Source organism: Octopus bimaculoides, chromosome 2 (assembly GCF_001194135.2).
Source record: "Octopus bimaculoides isolate UCB-OBI-ISO-001 chromosome 2, ASM119413v2, whole genome shotgun sequence".
NCBI lineage: Eukaryota > Metazoa > Mollusca > Cephalopoda > Octopoda > Octopodidae > Octopus > Octopus bimaculoides.
In genome coordinates, this window is record NC_068982.1 from 168508384 (window position 1) to 168523769 (window position 15386).

Sequence of the window (15386 nt, forward strand, 5' to 3'; positions counted from 1 at the left end):
ATATATATATATATATATATATACGGGGGTGATCAATAAGTATCCAGTATCCGGACTGTTGCCATAGTAACGAAGCTAAAGCACGCAGAGTAAAGCCGCTTGACAAAAGGTTTACCTTTAACTTCGCCACTCCGGCGATATTTGAAATTAAAACGTAAACGAACGTAACTAATTATTGTCCCCTATTATCCTGATTCTGATATGTACAGTCCTTATAAACCTATTATCATAAACTATTGAAACCATTACGCGTTCTAGTGCTTAGTTTCGTATCTGTTCTAAATGAATCCAGCTGGAATGAGTTTTCACTGTAAGTGAGTTGTACAGTGATGATTCCTGTAGAGGCTGAAGATCTGTTAAAAGGAGGATATACTAGGATTATACAATGAATAGTATAGTCTCTTTTAATATATTTTGTTTCACTAGACCCATAGTTTAGTATATGAAATGTTGACTGCTACAGAGCAAACACAAAATGTTGACACCAGATAAGATTTCGATTTCCGTTTGATACCAATTCTTTTGTACTTCACGTCACAAATGACCTTGAAGAAATATGAAAACGACAAAAACATCCCACGGTATCACTTATATCGACTACAGGTGTTTTATTTTTGTACAAAGTGAAAAGTAGAATCAATATGTCGTGAAATACTTATGCAAGTAAATAAATACATTCCGAAGAAAAAACAACGTAAGTGTTGATGGTTATCAAATTAAACGTAAGTGTATGTACTTGTGTGTGCATGTTTCTATATGTTTGTCTGTGTGTGTGTGTGTGTGTGTGTGTGTGTGTGTGTGTGTCTGTTTGTGCGTATGTGTGTATGTGTGTATACATGTGTGTGTATTTTTACATAAGTACATGGATAAACATATGTATATGAACACACACGCGCACATACATATACGCACACGTACATCAGCAAAGGACTGAATTCAATGCTGAAGATAAGACAGAAAAACGAATTAAGAATATCAGATAATGTTTCAGTGTAAGAAAAAAATGGACGAAATTTTCGTTTCTTATTATATTTCTTCATAAAAAAATACAGAGAATATTCTAACACCTCTTCATTGATTCCATGAAACACACAAGCACATATACATATTCAAATACATAGACACACACATACACACACACAATGTTTTTCTCATTATTCCTTATCTGCCTTCACTGAAAGAAAGTATTCTTCTGGTTGTAAAACACCGTTCCTTTAAATTCGCTTCTGTCGTTTAATTCATTTATTCTGAACGTGATTTTCATTGAAAAATTAATTGCTTCAAAAGAGATTTTTTCTTCGCCTTTTCCACATCTCTACATTTCTCCGAAAAATAACCAGTGTCCGAAATACTAAACTTTGTTCTGTTTCTGCCTTAAAGCATCAAATGTATTTGTACCCCTTTGTTCAAGAAAATGCTTTGGATAACATTACCAAATATGATGTACCTATGATCTGATCACCAGTGATTTTACTCAGTATAAAGATTATTAGTTTCAAATTTATCTAAAGAATTATAGATACACATTCTTTAGAATGTATATTTATAATAATTCAACGGGTACTATACTACATCTTCAATAGTTACAGGAATTCATCTCAGATATTTAAATGTTTAATATTCAATTTGCTGTAAAGACATTTTATGGTTGAGACCCTGAACTAAACAGTCGAGTTGGTGAGTTTAGGTCCTAAATTCGAACAAATATATTTTTTCATCACACATGCTGCAACCAAAATAATTAAGTGATAGCTATTTTTGTTAGGTCTAGATTAGACCTGATTGTAGTGACTATGAAAACAACATTACCTTGTATGGTTGTATATTATGAACAGCATTGTTCGATATATCCCTCTTTATTTAAGGTGTTGGAAATTGGGAAAGAGTATGGCTGATACTTTTAACAGGTTGAACGATAGGTTAGGGGCTTCTTAACTGACTCGTATTTTTCGTTGTTGTTATTGAAAGTGGCCATGGGGAAGGGTTTGGGATAGTGGTTAGTCAAAGGTCAACAATCTTATACTCAACGGTTTTCAGACATATTATATCTAGGACTTCAAGCTAATGACAACAGAAGCAAAAAGAATATTTTGAAATTGTAGTAAGAAGTGACTTGAGGAGAATTCTTTCTCAATATAATAGTTAATGAGAAATTAAAAAAAGGTAAGTAACCTCGAAATATCGAGAAAAAGCATTATATTGCAAAGGACAATGACAGGAGAACCATATTAAAAAGATAAGAATAAAACTAATAAAAATAGCTGAGAATATTTTTTATAACATTGTTGAAAGTTTATTGTGCTTAGTAGCATGACCAATTAATTTAAGAAAAGGAAATATATCACCATCAGTGTCTGATAAAAGTTTAGTGATGGATGTTTTCGATGTTTATATGACACTGATTTAAAACAACCTTATTTTATGAGTCTCGAACATTATTTTTAATACTAATTTAGTGTTCAAAATTGTTTCAGCATAAAGCTATGGTTATTATTCTCAGCAAATTACCAAAAAAATAGTTCCAGCTCGCATAATGGACATTATTTGTTTAGTTGCAAGAATCAGTCGCTATTTTTACTTTTCTAATTCGTTTATAGCACTTATTGAAGATTAATAGCTTTAACAGAAAAAAGATAACATAGAAAATAATCACGAAGTGGAAAATTGGTGTGCTGAAGTCCTTCATTCACCATCTGTAACCAAGAAAGATTATATTTTCTCGTTGATTTTATTTGCCATATACACAAATAATTCAGTCAGTATAGGAACGATAATGCCGTTATTTTAATATCATCTCAGATGGCATGCTTTCATTGATTAAGGAAGTATACTGTCTTGTGTTTGTAAGTAACCGCTTGACACCAGCTAAGGTTCGTTTAGGTCCTTGTAACGGTAATTCGGTAATAAGAAAGTGGAAGATAATATGTAGCAAACTATAAAATAAATACAAGAGGTGACTTGAGCGGTTAAGCCACCCAAGGCGGTTCGTCACCCTAGCTGTACTCTAATATCTGAAATAAACAATAGAAATTGAAACAAAAAAATGTTTTTGTTTGCTTGTTGTCCTAGATACACTATATTTGCAAAAAGAAGAGATGGTCATAGACTGAACAGCATAGAACAATGGTGGTAACACCATGAAAGATTGTGAAAGTAATAATACCCTTTATATAAAAGAAACTAAAACAAAACAAAAGAAAATTTTAAAAAGGGGAAAAGGAATACAGATAAAGAATAGTTAAATGTTTTTCATGTTAAATATGCTTGTAGGCTCCATTAACTTGAACATTGAAAATAATTTGCATCTCTAAGTTTGGTAGTATGTTTTAGACAAATTTTAAAATGTCTTCTCTTTTAGGTTTGAAAATGTTTATGTTGGAATGAATAATATCATAAAGATGCTGAATATCCGCTATATAAGCATAAATGTGATTCCAAACGAGATTTCCTCGCTCATACAATATTTCTCAAAAAAATATGACCAGGAGAGTAACTTTTGTTTATCGGGTACAAGGAATATCGAAAAGCAGGTGGCAGATTTTATCAAGGTCATTTCAAGACTTAGGTTTGAATCTAATTTTCTTGATTCCAAATTATATTATACTATATAATGTAGAGTGTTTTAATACAAGTTGGTAAAATAGTCTCTATTTCCAATTATTTTTCCATTTATATCTTGGATTTCGTATATTAACCGAGCTTATTAGTTTGTAGCAGATGAACCATGCAATGTTGATGTAATTTTACATAAATATACAGTCCTAAAGGATACTTCGAAAGTATAATTCATAATCGAATCTCACCTGTCAACATTGTATAATCGCAAGGGTTTCAAGGAAATGATTTTTCAAATAATACTATGAATCTAATACTGATTTCTAATTGTGGCACAAATTCTGAATATGCAAGAATGAATGATATTTTCTCATTAATCAAGTCTCTTGTACGTGTTTCTCATTTACGTCATTGACCTCAGAGTAAGGAAGGACGCATTCGGCCTTGGATGAATTTGATTTCGGAGTCACAGAGTACATAACTGCTTGCTGTAAGACTTCCAGCTATATTATGTAATATTCTGCCACTTCACAGTATTTATACTAAATATTTAATATTTTATCCTTTCGTTTTCACTCATTAGACGGCGGCCATACTGGGGCACCACCTTGGAGAAGTTTTGCCGACATAGTCGTCCCCAGTACTTTTTAAAACTCGGTGCTTATTCTATCGGTCTCTTTTGCAGAACCGCTAAGTTACAGAAATGTAAACACCAACACCAGTTGTCAAGCTGTGGTAAGGGACAAACACAGACACAACCACACGCGCGCGTGTATGTGCATGTATGTATGAATGTATATTCAGTTTCCGTCTACCAAATCTAATCACAAAGCATTGGTCGGCCCGCGGCTATAGTAGAAGGCACTTGCCCAAGATGCCATGCAGTAGAATCGAATCCGGAAACACGTGGTTGTGAAATAAATGTCTTTCAACACAGCAACGCCTAAAAGTTAGTATTAAAATATAAAAGAGGATGTGATTGGCATAAATTGATTACTGGGTCAAATGTATTTCATTTAGCTTAGTTACATCCCTTTCTGATGAGAGTTTAAATTCTACTGCTGTCGATTTTCCTTCACACAACTCCTTGATTTATAAGATAGGTAGCAGTCATGTACACACCTGATTCAATATATTATAACTCTTCACTACATATGATATCTACCGACATGAGAAACGAATATCCGAAGATAAACATAAAAGATAGAAAAAAATATTAAATATAAAACAATTTCAGATAATTTAATTTATGGGAAAATAACATAAAACAAATTAAGATATCAAGTTAATAGGAAATAAAATGTTTGGAAAAGCTTTGAAAAGATGTGAATTGTTAAGAAGAGATAAGATAATTACTTAAATAAACATAATTCTGTATATTTATTGTCTAATTTAGAATACATACAAATCAGAGAAAATCGCATTGAAATATTCATTTCCTTTCTTCTTATTGAAATAATAGCCTCACAAATAAAGCGTGCCTCATCAGAAATTATTATAATAAATTATAATATGATGTTTTGCCAGATTATATTGCATTAATAAATATACAATTACCAACTCTCTTATGTGTAACAGAAGTTTCCCATTTTATATTTTATAGACAATGCATCCATACCTACAAGCACACACATGTATCATACGAATGATTGTGTTTATGTTGTGTTCTAAGTAGAATTCAATAAAACAGTGTTTTAAATGTCTCTGCCAAGTTATATTAACAACATAAAGAAATTTCTCATAATTCACGATAATTATATGAACTAAAATAGAAAACAAGATTCCTTAATGTGTTTAGTCGGAGCTTATTGAGCATACTTGTACGAATCTTGAAAGGTTCACATTCCAAGATACTTTGATATTAGAAATAACGTTCAAATAAAATAAAATCTACTAGAAATTACTAAAACGTACTGAGCTTGCAATTTTATGCCAATCAATCAAGTGCCATTTTTGTGGGGTATACTGTAAGAATAGCAGCAGTAAAATCCTAGATCTGGAACCAATACTCCAGTGTAGAACACATTTAGACTTTTTAAGGGGTTAGTAGTTGTTAGACAAATATGTATTTTCTCTTCTTGAAGAAGGTCAATTTTGTAATGCACTTCTCCTGGGGCAATCTTCACTCAAGGCGCACATTCACTAATGATAGTAAAATTTATCTTTTGCTGTGATTACAAGTTATTAATTATCTTGGAATGGCTAGTGATTACGCATTTAAGCTCTTCTAAAAGACATGATTGGTATAATTCCATTTAAGACTGTGTCCAAAGCAGTTGTTCATGGAGTCATTGCAGGGTAGTTTTCAGGTATTAAAACTGCTTCATAATGAACGGTTAGTAAGGAATAGACAGTAGCTTCCTCTGAATAAAGGTGAGCATTGTCGGTGGTGATAGCAAATAGGTCGAATTTGACAAATATTTATCTGGTAAAAAAAAAAATCATATAGCAGCTAGTTATTTTGGTTGTTATTGTTTATATCCCAGTTCATCTCTTGTCAAATGATCAGTAGAGTTCCATCAATGACCACCCTTTTATTTTTAATCATAATGTATCTAATATTAACTTATTTGATATACCCTTCAATTTTAAGAACATAGGATGGGATTTGCGTAATATTTGGCTGCTGTTACTCGTTGCTTAAGCTATTGCATAGAAGTTACCCCATATTCTAATCTCATAAACTTTTTATTCTCTACGTATTTACGGTTATGAATGAATATCAATGATAATTATTTGCTGAATATATTGTTATTTAGTTGTCTTAATTTCAATTAACTAAACTCTCGTCTTTTTCCCGTTTCCTTCTAGTTATCCTGACAGTGAAATCTTGCCTTGACATGTTTTGCTCATAGCTCGAGTCATTCAAACTTGCTTCAAGTATATCATTTAGTAAGTATAACTCAGTACTTTATTCTTATTTACTGCTCATACGCTATCACCGGCGTTGCATTGTATCTTTATTAAATCACTCTAATCAACAGACGACGACTACATTCGATGAGATTCTTCAGTTTTCTTTGTCAACAACAGTGATACGGTAGCCACGCCAGTAGGTTTTCCTCTAAAGAGATCTTGAAATCATTAGAATCCCCGGTATTTTAAACTTCGTAGGTTGTAGAAAGAAACAGGGACCTGGTCTTTATTTTTCACTTATCACAAAATGTAATTCAATATTTGGAATTCATTCATGTATTCACTCTATTGCATGATGAATAAATACCGGAAATTCAAACTCAGTATATAGTTTAGACGGTCCACCACCGCCATTCTGTCGTTGTTGATTTTTATATTAAAAGAGTTGGAATACAAAAGAGCACTGCAGCAATATCGTTGGATACCATCATGGTTAACTAAACTAGTTTTAGAGAATGACAAATATTTGAACATTACAACATCCTTCTTGCTATTGCCAACATCCAATTCCTGCAAACGTACGAGGAGTTTAACGCAAACGACACTACTATAGTCACAATTATATTTCAGTTAATTTTCGCACAGCTGCTTATGACGTGGGTGATATCTTCAGTGTGAACTCCACAAAGTCTGCATCGGTTGTCACACTTTACAGCTTTACTTGCATCTCTATCCCTTTTTTGCATCAAGTACTTGGCTGATATTTCCTATTCCTGGACTGCAAATGCATACCCTTCAAAGTGGGAGGTAGTAATTCAGCTATTGGTCCATGATAAACTGCTTTGATGATCTACGTTAATATCATCACAGAGCTTTCTAATAACATATCCATGCGAAGTCTTCTGCTCATATAGGCTCATCCTTTCATCTGGTGATACGTTGCGGCAGAGTCGTGCGACTTCTTTGGGCATGTATTCTAGGTTTTCAGGCAAAGTGTGTTCCTCAAGGAGCTGCCTTCCAAGTCTTATGAGGTTTTCAGCCTCATGTATGGAAACTTAGTTCAAGAGATGCAATTCAACACTTGGTGGTTAAAAGATGTTGCCGAAGGAATATGATGCGACATTCAAAGACATTTTGGATCGATATTAAGCCTCTTCCGCCTTGTTTTCGTTATAGATAGTGGTTGTCTACATCACTGTTTATGTGAAATTATGTGTGCTTGTATGTATGTATGTATGTACTGTTATGCATGTATGTAATGTATGTATGTAATATATATATACACATATATATATACATATATATATATATATATATATATATATATATATATATAGAGAGAGAGAGAGAGAGAGAGAGAGAGAGAGAGAGAGAGAGACTTACGTATGGAAAACGTGAGGTAAATTGTCTTGATCAATAATTTAATGCACTGCCCAATCCAGGGTTTGAGCACAAATTGTTATTCCACAGTTGTTGCTAAATCAATGTACATCATCAATTTATGACGGTGAGCTTGTAGAAGCGCTTACACGCTGCGAAAATGCTCAGCTGCATTTCGTCCAACTTTACGGTCTGAGTTCAAATCCCACCGAGGTTGAATTTGCCTTTCATCATTCGAAGTCGATAAAATAAGTACCAGCTTAGCATTGGGGTCGATGTAATCGACTTACTCTCTAATTTGAAATTGCTGGCCTTGTGCCAAAATGTGAAAGCAATATACATCATCAGTAAATTTTACAACAAATGCTTAAAGATAAAGACGGTTTTATACTGCCAATTTTGATAATATTTCTGTACGTTTCTATCCATTTATCTTGAATGACCTGTGAAATGGAATGGAAAAGTATGAACATCATATCTAACCATTTCTATTTCTTTTCAATAATATATACATATAAGGAAACAATATCTCGTTCATTGTTTAGAAACTGCACCAAATTAGCGTTTATAATTCATTTATTGCCTGGGCATAATTCACATTGTTTCGAAACTGTAGATGAGTGTAGAGGTGGATATTCTTTTCTACTCTAGGCACAAGGCCAGAAACTTTTGGGGAAGGGGCACAGTCGATTAGATCGGCCCCAGTACGCAACTGGTACTTAATTTATCGACCCTAAGATGATGAAAGGCAAAGCTGACCTCGGTGGAATTCGAACTCAGAACGTAATGACAGACGAAATACCTATTTCTTTACTGCCCACAAGGGGCTACACACAGAGGGGACAAACAAGGACAGACAAACGGATTAAGTCGATTATACCGACACCAGTACGTAACTGGTACTTAATTTATCGACCCCGAAAGGATGAAAGGCAAAGTCGACCTCGGCGGAATTTGAACTCAGAACGCAGTGGCAGACGAAATACCGCTAAGCATTTCGCCTGACGTGCTAACGTTTCTGCCAGCTCGCCGCCTGGTGGAGTTGGATATTGTCAAATGATAAATCAATTTAGTATGTTTATTAAATAATGCATTAAACTGTAATTCTCCTTAATATTCCAGCAGACATTTCAGTAATTTCTGGTAGTTATATAGACATTTGTGGAATAACTGTCATCTAATTGCAAACATATACATTGTGATGAATATCTTCAGAAATTACCAAAACGCTGTACGTTTACTCTAAAAGATACAAAGGACGTTGAACGTTGGGTAGTACACGGAGCATATAACAGTTTATTTCGTTTGAAACAAAGGTTGTTGAACCAAAGCGTTTTCTCTGAATCTTCTGAAAGCAGTTTTAAATCACGCACTACCACCTTAAGTAAACAAGGGTATATAGGATAAAGTAAAATTTGAAATATGCCCAGCCCACGACTGAAATGCCTTGGTCATAGTTCCACATATGTATATATGTTTAGAAGATACGAGGAAGGGCTCAGATTAAACAACGAAGTTATGTGGATTCTATTCTGACACATCTGTACTTATGCGCTGCGATATGCTAATCTCAATGCGTGATGTCTTCCACAGAAACATGACATAGCCTACACATGCGGTTGCACCCTGGATTTACATGAGCGTCATTGTCTCTCTTGTTCACCAGGTACTTTGTGGCAATGTCCTGTTCCTGGATAGCCTTCAAAATGTGATGTGATGTAGTGACCTTGTGTTCAAGAGAGGCTGCGCTTTGTGTCAATTCTTGTCTTTTTCAAGCTTCCAGGCAACATACCCATGCATAGTCTTTTTTGTATGCTGAGTGCTTTCCATCCAGGTCTTCTCTGAGGCAAGAGAGCCCAGCTGTCTTGGGACTGTGTAGGAGATCATCAGGAAGAGAGCGATTCCTGAAGAGCTCACTGCCAACTAGTACAATGTTGCTTACTTCACTTTTCAGCACTGCATTTATATATTTATTTTTGCTGCTGTTGTTTAGCAGGTGCTGCCTGAGTGATACCATACAGCTTTCGAAGGCCGTCTGCCTTGATCTCAGGGCAGACGGCCTTCAAAAGGCCGCCTTCATTTCCTCTTAGGTAGAGCTTGTCAACACCTTGAGTTCGTGTTTATGTATGTATGTGTGCATGTTGCAAAACGCGACTTCCCGTTTGTACTAACACGTCTCCAACAACAAAACTTAGCAGCAGGGAATGCACAAACCAGCCCAGAGAAGAAGTCGTAGCGAGTTAGGTATTCAAAACAAATGTCTCGTGGAATATAATTCTTTGATAATTAGTTTCACATTGACTGACTTCTTCTCACTACTTGCCTACACTCGGATACTAGACCCTCCTTATATACTTGTGCATTAATCTCGAATCTTCTAAACAGTTGTGTGATTTCGTAACTCTATAACTTTATTCTGAAACAATCAGCTTCCGGGCCGCCAGGTAAGCCGCACCCTCATACTTGACCATATGAGACATGTCATTTATCACGTAATATAATTCTTTACTTTTCTCTGAAACTCTGACATGATGCAATATTACAGAGTGATAACACCGAAGACGAAACAATATTACATAATTATTACATAATAAATGAAATAACTTCACAAATTTACTATAGAAATCATAGTTAATGCAAGCATAACTTACTCACTTCTTCATCACAGTATATATATATATATATATATATATATATATATATGTGTGTGTGTGTGTGTGTGTGTGTGTGTGTGTGTGTGTTTTTATGTATGTCCTGTATGTACATATATACAGTATATATGTATATACACACACACATATGTATGTATGTATGACTGTCTGTATGCACATGTATATGTATACGTACCACCTTGAGATAGCCAAAAAGCAGTGCGCTAAATGCAAATATCGCCGTGTTTCTTGTTACCCATTACATATGGTTGACTTCCTGTTTCAATACATTCTAAGGTGCGAGCTCAATATTATTGACTAAAGCTCTGCATGGGTGCAGTATAGTTATTGAAAGCAATGAAATAATATATTAGCACACGTTTGTGTGTTTGCATATTAGTAGGAGATTTAGTATTACAAACGATTAGATGCTAGTAATCAATGCATGCTACATAGGTTCATATTTCATTTGAAGTGTATGTATTTACGGCACTAATGGTTTTGGAAAAGCGACTGAACGTTATACTATGCCTCTTCTTCTTTGATGTGGAACCCATTTGCTTAACGGGAAAATAATTATATGTGGCAGTGGTATTTATGTTTCTGTACGTCTGAGCGTGTCTCTGTGTGTGAAAGCGCATCACTTAGTGGTTTGGGAATTGCATACATGATCGTTAGATTGTGGTTTCAATTCCTGAACTGGGTGATGCATTGTATTCAAGAGCCGATTCAAGTATGGAGCTACTTGAGCAGGCGTGTTGGCGTACTAAGCCGTACTCTGGAAGCCGATAAACACTGCTTCAAAATATATTGAAATATGATTGGAGTATATTTAATGTTTAAGTGAACAAACAACTACCTAAACACTGCATTAACAGAGTCAATACTTCCCTCGGTACGTTGTTCTGTTGTCACTGTCACTATCATAAATCTGGTCATTTCTATAATCGGTCAGTTTGTATTCGTTAATCGGTATTTTCTTCTCTAACAAAAAAAAAGTGCTGTTTGTAAATAAACACGCACATTCAAGGTGTTTTATCACTGCTACTACTACAATGCTGCTTTAACCCTTTCATCATCTTGATTCAGTTAACTTCATTCCCTCTCTACATAATTTTCCGGCCATACTGCTTAAATTATTCTTTTCTACTCTACGCCTGAAATTTTGGGGAAGGGGGCTAGTAGATTATACTTAATTGTACTTAATTTATCGACCCCGAAAGGATGATAGGAAAAGTCGACCTCGGCGGGATTTGAACTCAGTACATAAAGACAGACGAAGTACCGCTAAGCATTTCCCCTAGCTTGCTAACGCTTCTGCCAGCTCCCCGCCTTTACCGCTTGAATTATTGAATAGACAAATACACATACACGTCCTCTAGTCTTTCTATTTCGCTTATTTCTCTCTCCCTCTCCCCCTCTCTCTCTCTCTCTCTCTCTCTCTCTCTCTCTCTCTCTCTCTCTCTCTCTCTCTCTCTCTCTCTCTCTCTCTACTATCTCTACTTTCTCCCTCCGTGCTTTTCTTTCTCCGTTCATCCAACTGCCAGTCAAATGTTAGGTGTAAAGTAACGGCTACTCATTATGACGTTCAGTACAAAACGCAAAGTAACAACGCTTAACACAATTATATGTCATCTTGTCAATCCAATATATACACCACTCTAAAAGCAGTAGCCCTATTAAGGCATATGTTCTATGAGTTGCAATTCCATTTAACTGCCGAAATGTTGGTTTCTTTAATTTGTTATATGTCTTCTTTTATTTAACTAATAAGATATTTGGCCAATCCGAAGCTAGTAATTAGTGAGCCATTTTTGTTAGATACTCAAACAAAAAACGCCCCTGGATTTTGTCTCAGTTTGCTCAATGCCTGATATGTCAAGTAGAACAATTTCCCAACCGCTCTCCACATAAACACCGGAACGCCACATCAGAGAACATGATCGGCTCTCAAATGAAGAATCTTTAACTGATATCAATTTGTACTAGTTTGAAAAGCGTTAACCTCGTTCACTTCTACTTTAGTGCGTTGACACTAAAATGAAGCGTTAATTCATAAGTATCAAATTATTTTTTATAAATGTGTACTCTTGTTCTACTTTAATGCGTGTCCGTTCGAGTCGAATGAATCACAAAACCATCTTCAATCTCCTTACAAAACAAATTATCAAACTAACTTTGTAAAACAAGTAAATATTTATGACCGTTTTCTGCAATACATCATCTAAATGACTTTGTAAACAGATAAATATCTCTGTACATTGATAAACACATTCATGTAAATGTAGCTTGGATTGATATTGTAAATTAAGATCTCAATTCTTACCTACTTTACTTTTGTAATTACACAGCTTCAAGTGCTGTGTAATTTATTGAAATCTTTTAGCCGCAAATTATTATTGAAATCATTTAACCCCTTACAAAAATTTGCAATGTTGATTTAAATGGTAAAAAAAAAAACTTCCAAATAAATGATTCGCAATGAAAACTGTCATGCATCATGATGACTTTGGGTGGCGGAGTTATGACTAAAATATACAGATTATATTCAACATATACAAGTACAAAGAGGAAAAACATCATTGCAGTTATTCGTGTATTGCTCCAGATTTTTCTTACAGAGTATCAATGGAAAGCGCGCGATGTAAGCTTAAACAGTTAACGAGCTATTTCTAAAACAACAAGCATATCACAAAGTTCACCGTGTGTCTTAATCATGCAAGAAATCGAAAATTTGTCCAACTGTTGACTTCGAACTCATTATACTAATTTTTGCACACAAGAAAATACGCAAAGCATATATATATATATATATATGTATATATATAATTTCTAATCCAGTTATTGCGTTTCACTGAATATATATAAATAAAACCTTCGAACAGAGGTCACCAGCGACCGCTGCTGGACTCGGCTGCTCGACAATGATAAGGGGCAACTACTCCGAAACCGATCTGTGGATACCAAACCAGCAAGGGGAAGATGACCTCCCCTGTTCAAAGGTTTATGGACGCAGATTTGTGCGCAATATAACTAGCTAGTGGCGATCGCCTCTCGGGGCGGATTCAGCGGCAGCATTTGTCTTATTTCTGTGGACTGCCACGTTAGTTCGGCAATAAATATTAATATATATACATATATATATGTGTGTGTGTGTGTGTGTGTGTGTGTGTGTGTGTATACGCACATACATATATGTGTGTATACATAACGGCGGCGAGCTGGCAGAAACGTTAGCACGCCGGGCGAAATGCTTAGCGGTATTTCGTCTGCCGCTACGTTCTGAGTTCAAATTCCGCCGAGGTCGACTTTGCCTTTCATCCTTTCGGGGTCGATTAAATAAGTACCAGTTACGCACTGGGGTCGATATAATCGACTTAATCCGTGTTTGTCTGTCCTTATCTGTCCCCTCTGTGTGTAGCCTCTTGTGTGTAGTAAAGAAATAACACATACATATATGTATATATATATATATATAAGGTTGATAGATAGCTAGATAGATAGATAGATAGATAGATAGATAGATAGATAGATAGATAGATAGATAGATAGATAGATAGATAGATAGATAGATAGATAGATTTGTCCATTTACACGGTATCACTTTGATCCGGTTCAGCTCTCGGTCGACTCTTTCATGTAAAATTATATATGAACACCTCTTTCGTCGGTTGTGATTCAGATTTCTTTTTCTTTTTCATTACAGTTTAGTCTCATTTGTACTTCTTCAATTGTAAAGTAAATCACATTCTAAGCTAACGGTTAGCTTAAATATAATTTTTAATTGTTTTTGATAATTTATATTGCAAATATGAAGAAAACCAATTTCTCTCAAGATGAAAATTACTTTATGACTGTAGACGCAGGCGTGGCCAGGTGCTTAAGAAGCTTGCTTCCTACCCATGTTGCCTCAGGTTTAGTTCCACAGTGTGGTATTTTAGACAGGTGTCTTATAAAGTATTCCCGAGCCGACCAAGCCATATTTGGTACATGGAAACTAAAAAAAAAAACAGCTCAATATATAGTTGAAATTTACAGGAAAACAAAAGACGGAGACAGGTGTATAGACAACAAACAGGTGTATTAGTTTGACGCTCGGGAGGGTAAGAAAGTCTTTTATGTTTCGAGCCTACGCTCTTCAACATAAAGGAACACGATGAAGTAAACAGGGAGACAATACAATATATATATATATGTCTTTGAGCTTGTGTTTTGTTTGTCTGCACCAAAACTTGACAGCCGGTGTTAGTTTGTTTACGTCGCCGTGACTTATTGGTTCGGCAAAAGACATTCTTAGACTAAGTTACCAAGCTTAAAAGAGACGTAGTGGGGTTCGATTTGTTCGACATAAAACATTCAAGGCGTTCCTCCAGCATGGCTGCAATCCAATGACCGAGAAAAAGTAAAAGGTAAAAGATAAAAAATTATATTTAATCACTTGAAAATGGAAAGGGTCCAAGTGAAACTGTGAAACAGTTTTATTTAGATGAAGTATCTATTTAAAAAAGAAAAACCAAGGAAGCAAGAAAATAGCTACAAAATTAATAACCTTAAAACGCCTATGATACATAAGCAGTGATATTATCAAGGGATTGAAAAAAAGCACAAAAATTATATCTATAACCTCCATTTCTATAAATAAATTCTTTAAATTTTGTTTGCGTTATTTTATTATTAATATCATTAAACACGTTTTGCAAGATTTCACTTTCCACGGTGACTCTCGGAATCAATCGAGTGTGTATGCCGAGAGACCACGGTATATATATGTGTATGTGTCTGTTTATACACACACACACACACATATATATATATATATATATATATATATATATATATATACACTCAAGCACACACGCACACCACACATAGAGAGGCTCACACACATATATATATATATACATACACATATATTACACATATATTTGTATGTGTATATATATA

The 15386-nt window shown here is 34.8% G+C and overlaps 1 protein-coding gene across 9 annotated transcripts in view; it reads left to right on the forward strand.

The window, feature by feature from the left end:
* LOC106869336 (5-hydroxytryptamine receptor 4) overlaps positions 1 to 15386 on the forward strand; it is a 337418-nt gene that overhangs the window by 280842 nt on the left and 41190 nt on the right. For all 9 annotated transcript variants that reach the window (XR_008263486.1, XR_008263487.1, XR_008263488.1 and 6 more), the window contains one exon: positions 6367 to 6447. The gene's annotated coding sequence lies outside the window, so the exon portion shown is untranslated. The remainder of the gene's footprint in view (positions 1 to 6366; positions 6448 to 15386) is intronic.